General features: G+C 39.9%; 1 protein-coding gene across 1 annotated transcript in view; it reads right to left on the reverse strand.

The window, feature by feature from the left end:
* Window positions 1-221: 221 nt before the first annotated feature.
* LOC131231563 (uncharacterized) overlaps window positions 222-12437 on the reverse strand; it is a 97049-nt gene continuing 84833 nt past the window's right edge. Inside the window, exon 3 of the mRNA XM_058227795.1 lies at window positions 222-345. The gene's annotated coding sequence lies outside the window, so the exon portion shown is untranslated. The remainder of the gene's footprint in view (window positions 346-12437) is intronic.

The following is a 12437-nucleotide window of genomic DNA, read 5'->3' on the forward strand; positions in this document are numbered from 1 at the left end:
TCTTGACTCCAAAGCTTGTTCCATCGGCATGGAACTGGCATTCTTCTGCATTCGTTGCTCATGAACTTGCAACGATCCCATCAACTCCTCAATGGAGAGTTTCTCAATATCTTTTAATTCTTCGATCGCCACAATCACATGCTCAAAATTGGTTGTGAGGGTAATTAAATTCTTGGGCATAAAAACCTTCAGTTAGAAGATAACCACCAAACAAGAAAACATCTTTATTCTTTCAACCCACTTTTATTACATTTGGATTTTTATTACTAATCCTAGAAATATATATTCTATATAAACATCAATTCCACACACTGAACTATGTACGCATCATAACAAGAAAAACACCTCTGCGATTGATTATTTTCACACAATAGACACACAATAATAATGTTCTTGCCACTACACGCCCACGACCTCACTAATTTTCTTACACCCAATTATACCTTGAGATCCATCAGTTGAGGAAATGTAAGTGCATGGAATGGCTCTAGAGAGAAAGAAGGCCCACCAACAGAGAGCTCCTGAGCCACATGGTGCATGGTTGGCCGAAAGTTTGGATCCAGCCGAATGCATGCAAGGGCCATAGACACTGCAAATATGACTTCCTGTGCAACCTCTGCCATCGGATTGGAGAGACGTTGGTCCAACATCTCGTTTAGCACTATATCTTCTCTATTTGGTGATGACAAAGAGGAGATGAGCTCCCCGGGATGCCTTCCCATTATCACTTAAAGTGCCACAACACCAGAGCTATAGATGTCACATTTCTCAGTCACCCTCATTGTATATGCAAGCTCTACATGATAGAAAATTGTTCAATTAGATTCTTTATTCTTTGCTAATCATCAATAGATAAACTCTTATCCATATATCAAGCTAACCTAGGTTTCTTAATCTAGGTTTCATATCTTCTAGGCTTTTGTGCTTGCTAATCCCAAGGCATCTCTACAAACTGAGCATGTGCCAACTGACGTGTTTGGCACATCTAGGAGGAGCATAACATGGGCCAAACTGAGAAATTAAATAAATAAATAAACTAATTTGTGGAAATGTATCAAAATGGACCACGAAATCATCAAAGAAGCAGGGTGCCAAGTGCCAACTCATCAGAAAAAGCATGTTTGGTTCCAAAACCCCCTATCATGGAAGTGCATCCAAACAGGCCCAAGTCACCATAGAAGAATCTGTTTTATGCATCTCTGTATAATTTTTATTTTTTAAGTGATGCAGTCAAGCGTTGTGAAGCCCAGACGGTGATTATGAGATATTCCAACCCTGCAATAGTTGCACCATGTCCATCTCGACCAGATGACTAAAAATTTAGCTGATCCAACCATCAGGTAGGCCACCTTAGCAAAAAAAAAAAAAACCTCTAAACCTGTAGCCCACCTGACGATTGGAACTGACCTGACTTTTGGGTCAAGCTGATCATTGTGGCATAGTACCATGGAGATGCGGCTTGGTTAGTGACCCGATCACCAGCCAGCTAGCTGGTGTCAAAGCTCCGTGTGCCCCACCATAATTTATGTGCTTTATCTAGACCTGAAGTGGGCCATACCACAGGAAACAGTGGAGACTAAACGCATCCAAACTCTAGTGTGCCACACCACACAAAACAGTTGGGATGGAAACACCCACCGTTGACACTTGAGCCTACCATGATATTTATATGGCATCCAAACTGTTTATACGGTTACAGTTATACCCACAAGGATGAACAGAAAACATAAATATTAGATTGATACAAAACTTCAATGACTCCAGGGAAGGTTTCAATGTTAAGTGTTCAATCATCACTTTTTCCTGTGGCATGGCCTTTTTTTTAAAAATCTGAGTTTCGTTGATATGGGAAAATGTACAAGTAAATGCTATTGGGCAGGAAGCAGAGCCCAGATGCCTGCCCCACCGATTATATCCTACACAAAGGAGGACTAAATACATTTCTAATTGAGCTTAAACCTGCTTTATCCATCAGGAAGCAGCCCTTAACAAGCCAGGGAAGGGCAGGGATGTCGATGAAAAATCTGTCAGACTGGCTCCTGCAGCTGCCCTCGTTATCTAAACCCACTTGAGTCTTAAGGGTCGGTCACATTTTTGGGCGAGCTGGCCAAACTATCACACGTACATCACAGACCCCACAGCTTTTTACGTACTTACACGGGCTCCATGTAACCGCAATTGCAAGAATGGGCTCCCTACAACACCGGTTTTACATGGTCCCACAGCTATTGGTTTACATGGAACCCTCAACGCCAGTTCCATGCAGTGCATAAAACACTTAAGAGCTGTCGGGCCCACCAGTTCTATATGTAAAATCCACTCCATCCATGAGGTTCCATCCACGAGTCTTGGTTGTGAAGCCAAAAATAAATAAATAAAATCAGAGTAGTCATCCACAACTCGAGTGGCTACCCTTATGGAATAATGGATGAGATGCCAACCATATCTCTATATCTTTCGTCAAACCCATTATCCAAGTGTAACTAACAGCCTGATAAAAAAAAAACTCAGGTGGTCCATGCGACGTGTACTTTGAGGTTTTAGTAGAAGCTTAACATTGCTCCAATTGGGGCTAAAATGAAATAATGGTTTTTTGTGATTTCAAATATGAAAACTAATTTCTTAGGCTTTAAGGCTGCATTTAGATCACAAGTCATTTTGCTTCAGCTAGTCATACCTCCGGGAGTTAGTCCACTCCAATAAATTTTTTTTTTATAGCAATCTTTTGTTCTCACTTCTGTATGATGTGCTGAAATCAGATCCGTTGAACCAATCTCACCTCTGTATGATTTGCATTTGTTCGTTGAATGCAGGTCCTTGACTCTTTGTACAACACATGCAGGCACACGATATAGACTGCCCCACTTTGTAACAGTGGACATATTTTAAGCATTGATATGATGAATAGAATAATTTATTCAGTGTCATTTTAAGTACATGGACCATCCACAGTTTCTAACATTATTTTAACGCTTTGGATGATTACTATGTGCGCTTTCATAGAGGATTAACGTCTAATCGAGCATTCTGGTTTTCTGATTTTCTATCATCCTAGCAGTGTTGATTGTTGTATTTGATGTCTTAAATCTAATCAAATTCTGCGCAGATTTTCCGCGCAACTGTGAAAGCGCGGGATTTATTTCTGATTTTGTTTATATGATTCTTTCCAATTTTGTTTAAGATTCTTTCTAAAACTATATACATGGGTGTAAACGGGATCTTAAGGTATTTTAAGGGATTCTAAGGCTTTTTAAAAAGGTTTTAGGGTTTGTGAAAGGGTGGAGCAAGGGAGAGATTTGAGGATTGCTCAAGTCTGGTAAGTCCTTCCTCTTTGTAATTTCTGCTTTCATAGTGAAGATCTGTCGCTTTGTGCCATGGTTTTTTTCCCAAAAGGGTTTTCCACATTAAATCTTTGTGTTCTCTTGTGTTTGCTTGGTACTCTTGGATTGCTATCTTAAATCCATCTTTGTGTGCTTTTGCAGTCCAAAACCCAACAAGTGGTATCAGAGCAATCGTTGGGGCACAGATCTGAATCTGCAGGATTAGCATCAATGGGAAACACCAAGTTTGATATGAGAAGTACTCAGGAAAAAATAATTTTAAGTTACAGAAGATCAAGATGATTAATCTATTAACTAAGTAAGGCGAAGTTAAGGCTCTTGAAGATCGGAAATCGACTATGAATGACGAAGACTGGAATACTCTTAACATGAATGCTTTAGCTTCCATCCATTTATGTCTCCGGGATGAGGTTCTCTACAACGTTTTGAGGGAGAAAACCGCGGCTAGTTTATGGATGGAGTTAGAATATATCTATGCGAAAATATCCTCTGAAAATCACCTACAGTTGATGCTATAGTGGTACACCTTCAAGATGAAAGAGGGTGGAGATTAGGAGGCCCACATTAGCGACTTTAATAATTTGGTTTGCAAACTGCTGGATATGAAGGAAGTGATCAAAGATGAGGAATGAGCATATATGTTGTTGAATTCTCTTCTAGCATCGTATGACTCATTCAGAGACACAATGTGCACCGTAAATAGAACCTTAAGTGTTGACACCGTTATCTCAGTCCTTTAAGAGAAGGACATGAGAAAGCTAAACGGCGGCATAGGGACATCTTCCGATGTACTGATTTCGAGGGGCAGGAATACTATCCTCAAGGCCTAAATAGATCTCAATCAAAGGGCAAGAGCAAAGGAAAACTAAAGTGCTGGAACTATGGGATGACTGGACATATGAAAAAGGATTATACCAATTCTAAAGCGAAGAAAGAAAACTCAGAAGCTTTTTTTGAGGAGGCCAATGTTGTCACATCTGATGAAGAGACAAGTGGTGGTGATGTTTTGTCTGTGTCCATGATTGGTCACTTGCATGACAATCATAAAGATGAATGGATCCTTGACACAGAAGCATCTTATCACATGACTCCTCATCGGAGTTGGTTCGTCAGCTATAAGGAATGCGATGGTAGACAGATCTTTATGGGCAATGACAATGCCTGTAATGGTGTGGCTATTGGTACGGTGAGCATTAAGATGTTTGATAGGATGAAGCGTACCTTGATTGATGTCAGGCACATTCCTGATATGAAGAACAGTCTGATTTCTCTCGGTGCACTCGAGGCTATAGGGTACAAGTTCACTGGTATTGATGGTGTCCTTAAAAGTTTCAAAAGAGGCACTTGTGGTTATAAGAGTGCAAAGGCACGAAAACCCTTACAAGTTGATCGAGAACACTTCAGCAGGTGGAGCGGCAGCAGCTGTTTCAGATTCCACGTCTGTACATATGTGGCATTCTCGTTTGAGCCACATGAGCGAGTGGGGCATGAAGGTCCTGTCTGTCATTGTTTAATTCCATTTTTTAAGAATTCTGATCTAGATATATGCGAGCACTGTATATATGGTAAATAAACTAGATTATCTTTTAAATATAGAAAATATGTATGTAAATGAGTGCTTGTTTATGTGCACTCTGACGTATGGGGGCCATCATCAGAAGTTTTTCGTTGGGGGTCGTCATGGTTTGTTTCATTCATTGACGAGTACTATCGGAAAGTTTGAGTTTACTTCACGAAACCTAAATTCGAAGTTTTCGTCATATTCAAACAATTGAAGGTAATGGTAGAAAAACAGTCAAGGCGAAAAATAAAAGTTAAGGACTGACAATGGTGGAGAATTTACTTCCACTGATTTTAATGAATATTGCAAAGATGAATGGATTATTAGGCACAACACAGTGCGCCACACGCCCGAACAAAACCGTGTGACTGAGCGGATGAATCGGACTCTTTTGGAGAGGACCCGATGCATATTAAGTAATATTGCATTGGCCAAGAACTTATGGACTAAGGCTATTAACATGGCTTACTACTTGGTGAACCGATCCCCGTCTACGGCAATTGAATGTAAAATTCCAGATGAAGTATGGAATGATTATAAGCTGAATTACTTAGAGTTGCACATATTTGGTTGTGAGGCTTACTCTAGGTTGAGAGAGATAATCTAGACCATAGAGCCAAAAAGTATATTTTTGTTAGCTATGATGTTGGTGTGAAATATTACAGGTTATTCGACAAAGTCACATGCAAGTTCATCACTAGTCATGATGTTAGATTCGAGGAAAGCTCCATATTCCGCAATAATGATCAAGATGAGCAAGAGAAACTAGAAAGGTTGATCATAGACGTCTAAGTTGACAAAGATGATACTCAGGTAGAGACAGATGCACAGACAGAGGTACAAGATCAGGTGGAGCAACCACCTATGAGAAGAAACCCACCGCGTGATTGTAGGTTACCAGTAAAATACAAGGACGACTCTAATATTGCATATGCCCTTATTAAAGATGAGGGGTACTCGCCTACTATTCAGGAGGCCCTTAATGAGCCTGATGCAGAAAAGTGGAAGGCGGCTATGGCCGATGAGATGAACTTGTTGTACAAAAATCACACATGAGAACTGGTGGAGCTTCTAGTAGGCCAAAAAGCGATCGGATGTAAGTGGTTATTTAAAAGGAAACATGATAGATACAAAGCGAGGTTGGTAGCGAAGGGTTATACTCAGAGAAAAGGAATCGAGATTTCACAGAGATATTCGCACTAGGGGTTAAGCAGGTGTCTATCAGATTTATGTTGGCGCTGGTTGCCCAATACGATCTTGAGCTATAACAGATGGATGTTAAGACTACATTCCTACTAGGGGAGTTGGAAGAGCAGATCTACATGAAGCAACCAGAGGGCTACGAAGTTAAAGGGGCAGAGAAAAAAGTTTGCAGGTTAATGAGGTTGTTGTACGGCCTGAAACAGTCGCCTAGACAGTAGTATAAATTTTTTTATTCTTTCATGTTGAATCACAAATTTACTCGAAGTGAATACGATCACTGTGTCTATTACAAGACACTGAATGATGGAAAATTCATCATCCTACTATTGTATGTTGATGATATGTTGATCGCCTGTCATGATATATCTGCAATCAACATACTGAAGACTCGATTATCAGAGACATTTGAGATGAAAGATCTGGGGGCTGCAAAGAGGGTTCTTGGTAAAGATATTCATATAGACATGAAGAGGAGCAGACTTTGGTTATCACAGACAGAATACCTTGAAAAGGCACTGATCAAGTATGGGATGGATCAGGCAAAGCCGGTGAGCATTCCCCATGCATCTCATTTCAAGCTTTCCTTAAAACAATGTCCTAAATCAAATGAAAAAAAACAGGTTATGTCTCATGTTCCTTATTTAAATGAAGTCGGCAATTTAATGTATGTCATAGTCTGTACAATACCAGATATTTCACAGGTAGTCGGTGTTGTGAGTAGATATATATCAAACTACGACAAACAACATTGAGAAGCGATGAAATAGCTACTTCGATACATTCGAGGTACAAAAGACTACGTCTTAATTTTTTAGAAGACAAGACCAAAGTTGGTAGGGTATATAGATTCAGATTACGTAGGCAATGTAGATTCAAGAAAGTCGACTTCAGGTTACTCGTTTGTACCAGCGGGTGGAGCAATTAGTTGGATGTTGAAGTTTCAGTCCGTGGTGGCTCTTTTCACAATCGAAGCAGAATATATTGCAGTGATAGAAGCGTTTATGAAAGATGTCTGGTTAAGAGGCATGATAAATCAGTTGGGGCTTCGGCAAAAGGTTGTAATGGTTAATTGTGTAACGAAGGCGCTATTAATTTGGATAAAAATTCCATTTATCACTCTCGTATTAAACACATTGATGTTCGTCACCACTTTATCCGATAAGTGCTTGAAGAAGGAGGCGTGACTCTAGAGAAGATTCACACCAGTGTGAATCCAATGGACATGCTCACCAAAATCGTTCCTACAGAGAAGTTCAAGTTTTATACAACTTTTCTAGGCTTGGCGATGACGTAAAAGGAAGATGGAGTGTGCAAGAGAAGCATTGATGAATCTATGATGCGAGGCAGAGATAATAGAAGTGGACAAGTGTAACACCCCGTACTTTTTGGTACTCAAGTGTTATTACGAGAACCTAATTTAGTGTAACTGCAAACCTGTTGTGCTTAAATCTAACCGTTGGAAGTGATTGCAACCGTAAATTAGTGCATCTATCCATCGGTTTTCGAGATGGACCATCACATCACTAAATGGACCTACTTTTGGGGTTATAATCTCCTTAATAGATAAATCAAACCACTCATTGTCAACGTTAAAGCTCTGGATCATAAGATCCACTGTTTATTTTGTTCTTAACACCGTAATTACTAAACCATACAAACTAACTAATCAACGCCTAACCAACCATTAAATTCTCTCTAATGTTGATTAGGAATCCATAGGAAACCTTAATTTCAGATCTAGACGACCTGAACATCCAATCGATAGAAATCCGTAATAAAACATAAAAAGGCAAACATTGTGTGGCTTATCCATACAAGATAACATAAACTTAAAATAGATAGTGGCCCTAGTTGGCTCACTAGTTAAATGAGTTGTTCTGATCGCGGGAGTGGACCACCGATCACCGCGAATCGATGATGGTTGGCACTTAATGGCCATAATTCAGATGATATGGCCCACTGAAGTCATGAATTTGCTTCATTCTTTGGACTAGGCCATAATACGAGCTGAGACGAATGGACGGTGTAGATTTGTCCATTTCATCATAGTGAACCCCATATTTGTGTGCATGTGCATTAGGGGAGGTGCACCGCCAATGCACTTGATGGAAAATCTAGTCAATCGGGCATTGACCCGGTGGAAAAGAAAAGGAGAGATTTTATCTCATTTCATTCCCACCAAAACTAATTCAAACGACCAACCGTCCGTGATTTTGAATATTAGCCCACCATCACTAGCCATTGCAATGATCTGAACTGTCCATTTGACGGAGCACCCTCGCCGGACCAAACCTTGATTGATTTCACATCTCGGTACACGTATGCATGCACATGACCTTGGGCGCAAGTTGGTTGTGTGTGTGCGGCTCAGCTTCAAAATGGGAATCATGTTTGCTGAGCTGTTAGCCTGGCGATTTAAGACAGCTCAGCTCCGTTCATCTAAGCCTTCCATTACAAACAATCCCACCCGTCCTTTCCAACCTCCTTTTAGGGTTTCTATAGAACAAAAGGTGGAAAGAATCTTTCCGTATTTGTGCTGGCTCAATCTCAACCGCTTCTTGGCTTCTAGAAGCCTCATTGACGTATCTGGTACGTCCATCCTAGGGCTTCACTAAGCCTCTCTCGCATTCATCCCCGAGATCTCGTTATTGCGAGAGAACCGGCCGTGCTCAAAAATCTCAGAACCCATCGAGTTTTTGTCCAAGCCTCTCTAAATGGTGGGTCCCATAGCGTTCTAAGATCAAATCTACACCATCCACACGAAAGAAAACCAAGGAATAACCCTTCGTTAATGATCTGTCATTAACCGCTGGATCATCTTCTCCATTTAGCCAAAACACACCCATCATCGAGTTTGATCGTAAATTTCCAATCTGAGATGTTAGAAGCATAGACCTAGGTCCTAGAAGTCCGTCCAAGTAGTCAATTCAATTATAATTAACGTCACAAAATGGCATGAATTAATCAGCTAGAAACTGTAACTAATCCCTTAATTAGTTACAATTTCGAACCATCTAGAACGGATTAATAGAGCCTTTAAAAAGGCTGCTTTAGGGCATCCTTTCCGAAAATGGAGAGAGAGAGAGAGAGAGAGAGAGAGAGAAGGCGCCGCTTCTAGTGCCGCACCAAGTGGAGTCGACTCAGCTTGAGTCGCTGTAAATCGGCCGAGTCCAGCACCTTTACAGCTTCCTAACCGAAAAAGAGAAGAAGGAAGGGAATAAGAAGAAGGCTGGAAATCAGGTTGTTTCTTGTTCATCAGCCACACCGCCTCCATTGCAGATTGACTCGGCTGAAGACTCAAGTCCAGAAGTGTGGATAGGCTTGCTGTTGCTGCATATGTAAAAAAAATAAAATAAAAAGAAAGAGAAGAAATGAATTAGAAGATAGACTATGAGAGAGAGAGAGAGAGAGAGAGAGAGTCGGACGTGTTGCTGCCACATCAACTTGACTCAGTGAGTCGTAGGGCCGAGTTGGGTCTAACTTGAGCCCAAATCTTGTAATTCCAATGGAAAGAGATAGGAGAAAAGAGAATAGAGAGAGGAAAAGGGAAGAAGAGAGAGGGATGTCCATTAGTTGCCACAATCGAGCCATTCGACCCAGCTCAAATCATGGTGAGTTGAGTTGGCTTGGCTCATCTCAAATCATGGTGGGTCGAGTCAAGATCATCAGTCCAGTTGTTGGACATTAAAGACAGAGAAGCAGGAGGAAGGAAAGAGATGAGAAGAAAGAAGAAAAAGAGATAGAGAGGGAGAGTGAGTCAAGCTGATTTGACTCAGTGAGTCGACCCACCATTTTAACAATGAGTCGGGCCTGGCGTGGGTCGAGTCCAGTTCAGCTTAACAAGTGTCGTTGCAGCAACAGCATGGAAGTGAGTCATAACAGAAGCTATGCCAACACCCCTTGGGTTTTGTCAAATCTCACCAAATCAAACCAAAGTGGGTTTGAGTCATCTGGATAAGCCATCCAATAACATTTTAAGAATGAAATTAATTTATTATTCTAAGCTTTTATGTTTATGTTGAACGTAGGAGTCAAAATCCCTAAGAGTCCAACCTAGGACTAAAACATAGATGGAATATCCAAATTCTACTTAATTGAAGCATTAATGTTGATCTTAGTCGATTGTAGGGTGTAATGTTGTGGTCTAATTACGCAATTCTTGTGACTTATGGTAGGATTCGACACCAAAACGAGAATATGTAAATCTAACAATAACAAGAGAGGGATTCGACCCAAAGGTGAGGATTACCCTTCAAGCTTTTCTACGTCTTGATATTTAACATGTTTAATCATCTTTGATTATTCATCTTATTGATTGCATAATGTGGTTCTTTAATCTTATTGATTTTTGATTCCTTATAAATGCTTGATGAATTGGATTTAAATTCATTTATTTGAACATGCGATCGAATTTTAATACCTCTATTCTGCTTTAAAATGATCAATAATTTTAAATATGCATGCGCCATTGATATTAGACGTGATTTAATTGGTCATTCATGATTACTTGATGGAATGCTTGGAAGCCTTTAAATTAATGGTCATTCTGTTTAATAAATTAAATGAAATTTCTTCATTGTGGACTTACCATCTTATGGATCATTAGTACCTTTGCAACTTTGATTGACTATTTGCCTTTGCGGCTTTGATTAGCTATTTGCCCTTTCCGGCTTTGATGTATTATTATTAAATAACCCTTTAATGGTAAGTTCCACTTGTCGAACTGAGATTGGCCACTAGTTGATGAGGTTACCCTTAAACATCCTTTTTGTTAGTCTCTTGAGCCAGTAATGGTGGAGTGAGACACTATGCCTGAGCTGTCGGCCTATGCTGGGTGACAAACCCCCCATGGTGACCTTTGAGCTTCCTTAAAATGATCGTTTGGAATTGAAATAATAATGATTAAGCTAATCATGCATTTTCATGGCATGCGGACTTTACCGGGTGGTCAATGTAAGACACGAGGATTTTCTTGGATCATTACTACCAAAAAAGAGAGCAAAGCCTATGGACTATAGGACTCTTCTGCTACGGATATAAACTGTAGCTATATTGCTACGGATTATATTTGTAGCTATAAACTCCTTAAAATTGTAGCTAAAAGCTATAATCTCACCACCGTAAGAGGACCTATGGGGTCCATTGTAATGTACGTGTTTCATCTAAGCCATCTATCCATTTTGAAAGCTCATTTTAGGGCATGAGCACAAAAACTGAGGTAGATAGAATTCATAAATGGACCACATGGTAGGAACAGTCGAGATTTAAGTGCCTACCTTTATCTGTGGTATGGTTGACTTGGGCCTTCAATTTGCCTTATTTTTGGGATCATGCCCTAAAAGTATATTTTAAAATGAATGGATGGTGTGGATAAACCACATACATCACGGTAGGCCCCACGGAGCTTCCAACAAAACCGTCCGTCTCTAATTCCTTCGTCATATGTATTAACAAATCGGCACCAAAAAAAGAGCTCCCGTGCCCGAAAGAGAGCTCCCGCCTCCCGCGCCAGGTAAGACCGTAAGAAAACCCTTGCTCTTCTTTTCTTTCCTGCACATGGAAGCAAGAATGGAATCCCTAGCCCACCTTCCTTGTGAGATCATCGACCCCACGAACCAGCACCTCAAGCGTGCAATGAATCTCTCCATAAAGCACAAATTTCTCCCGGAAGATCTACAGGTCCTCTTTCTCTATACATATTTTTCGTTCATCAATTCAATCGATTTTTTTCTTCGGATTTTGTATATTAATGTAGATTATAAAACGAGTTGCAAATGATTGAATCTGTATAGTTTACATCAGTCATTTTTAAAAAAAAAATTGGTTATGTTATTCTTTGGCACCTTACATGCTTGGTAAAATGCCAAACGGCCCAAACTTGTTGTATTGGAGAGAACCCTGCTTTATTCCCCTGAGCTGGGTTTTTCTGTACATGGTGTAGAAGAAAAGTTCTATTGTTATAACTTTTCTAATAGAAACTTCACAATGTACTATATATGTATATCAGATTTCATGTGTACAGTTATAATGCTAAAATTGACTGTTTAAATCTGGGAAAACTGCCACATGCATATATAGAAATGATAAAAATTCAGTTTAAACTACACTCAGTTTCTTAAAAGAAACATTTCAATAATTCTGCAGCATCAGTTTTTGTGGTTTTCCTATGTATTGGTATGAAGTATTAAGCTTAATTATCTGATATGTTGTGCAGTCATAGGACGTGATTGGATGGTTCTGTTCGTGGTAGAAAGCCATTTGTTCGAATAAAGCTACTGATTCTGTTAAGCATATAGAAATTTTAGTGGTAATCATAAGAGGGAATACCTCTA

Source organism: Magnolia sinica, chromosome 17, assembly GCF_029962835.1.
Source record: "Magnolia sinica isolate HGM2019 chromosome 17, MsV1, whole genome shotgun sequence".
Lineage (NCBI taxonomy): Eukaryota > Viridiplantae > Streptophyta > Magnoliopsida > Magnoliales > Magnoliaceae > Magnolia > Magnolia sinica.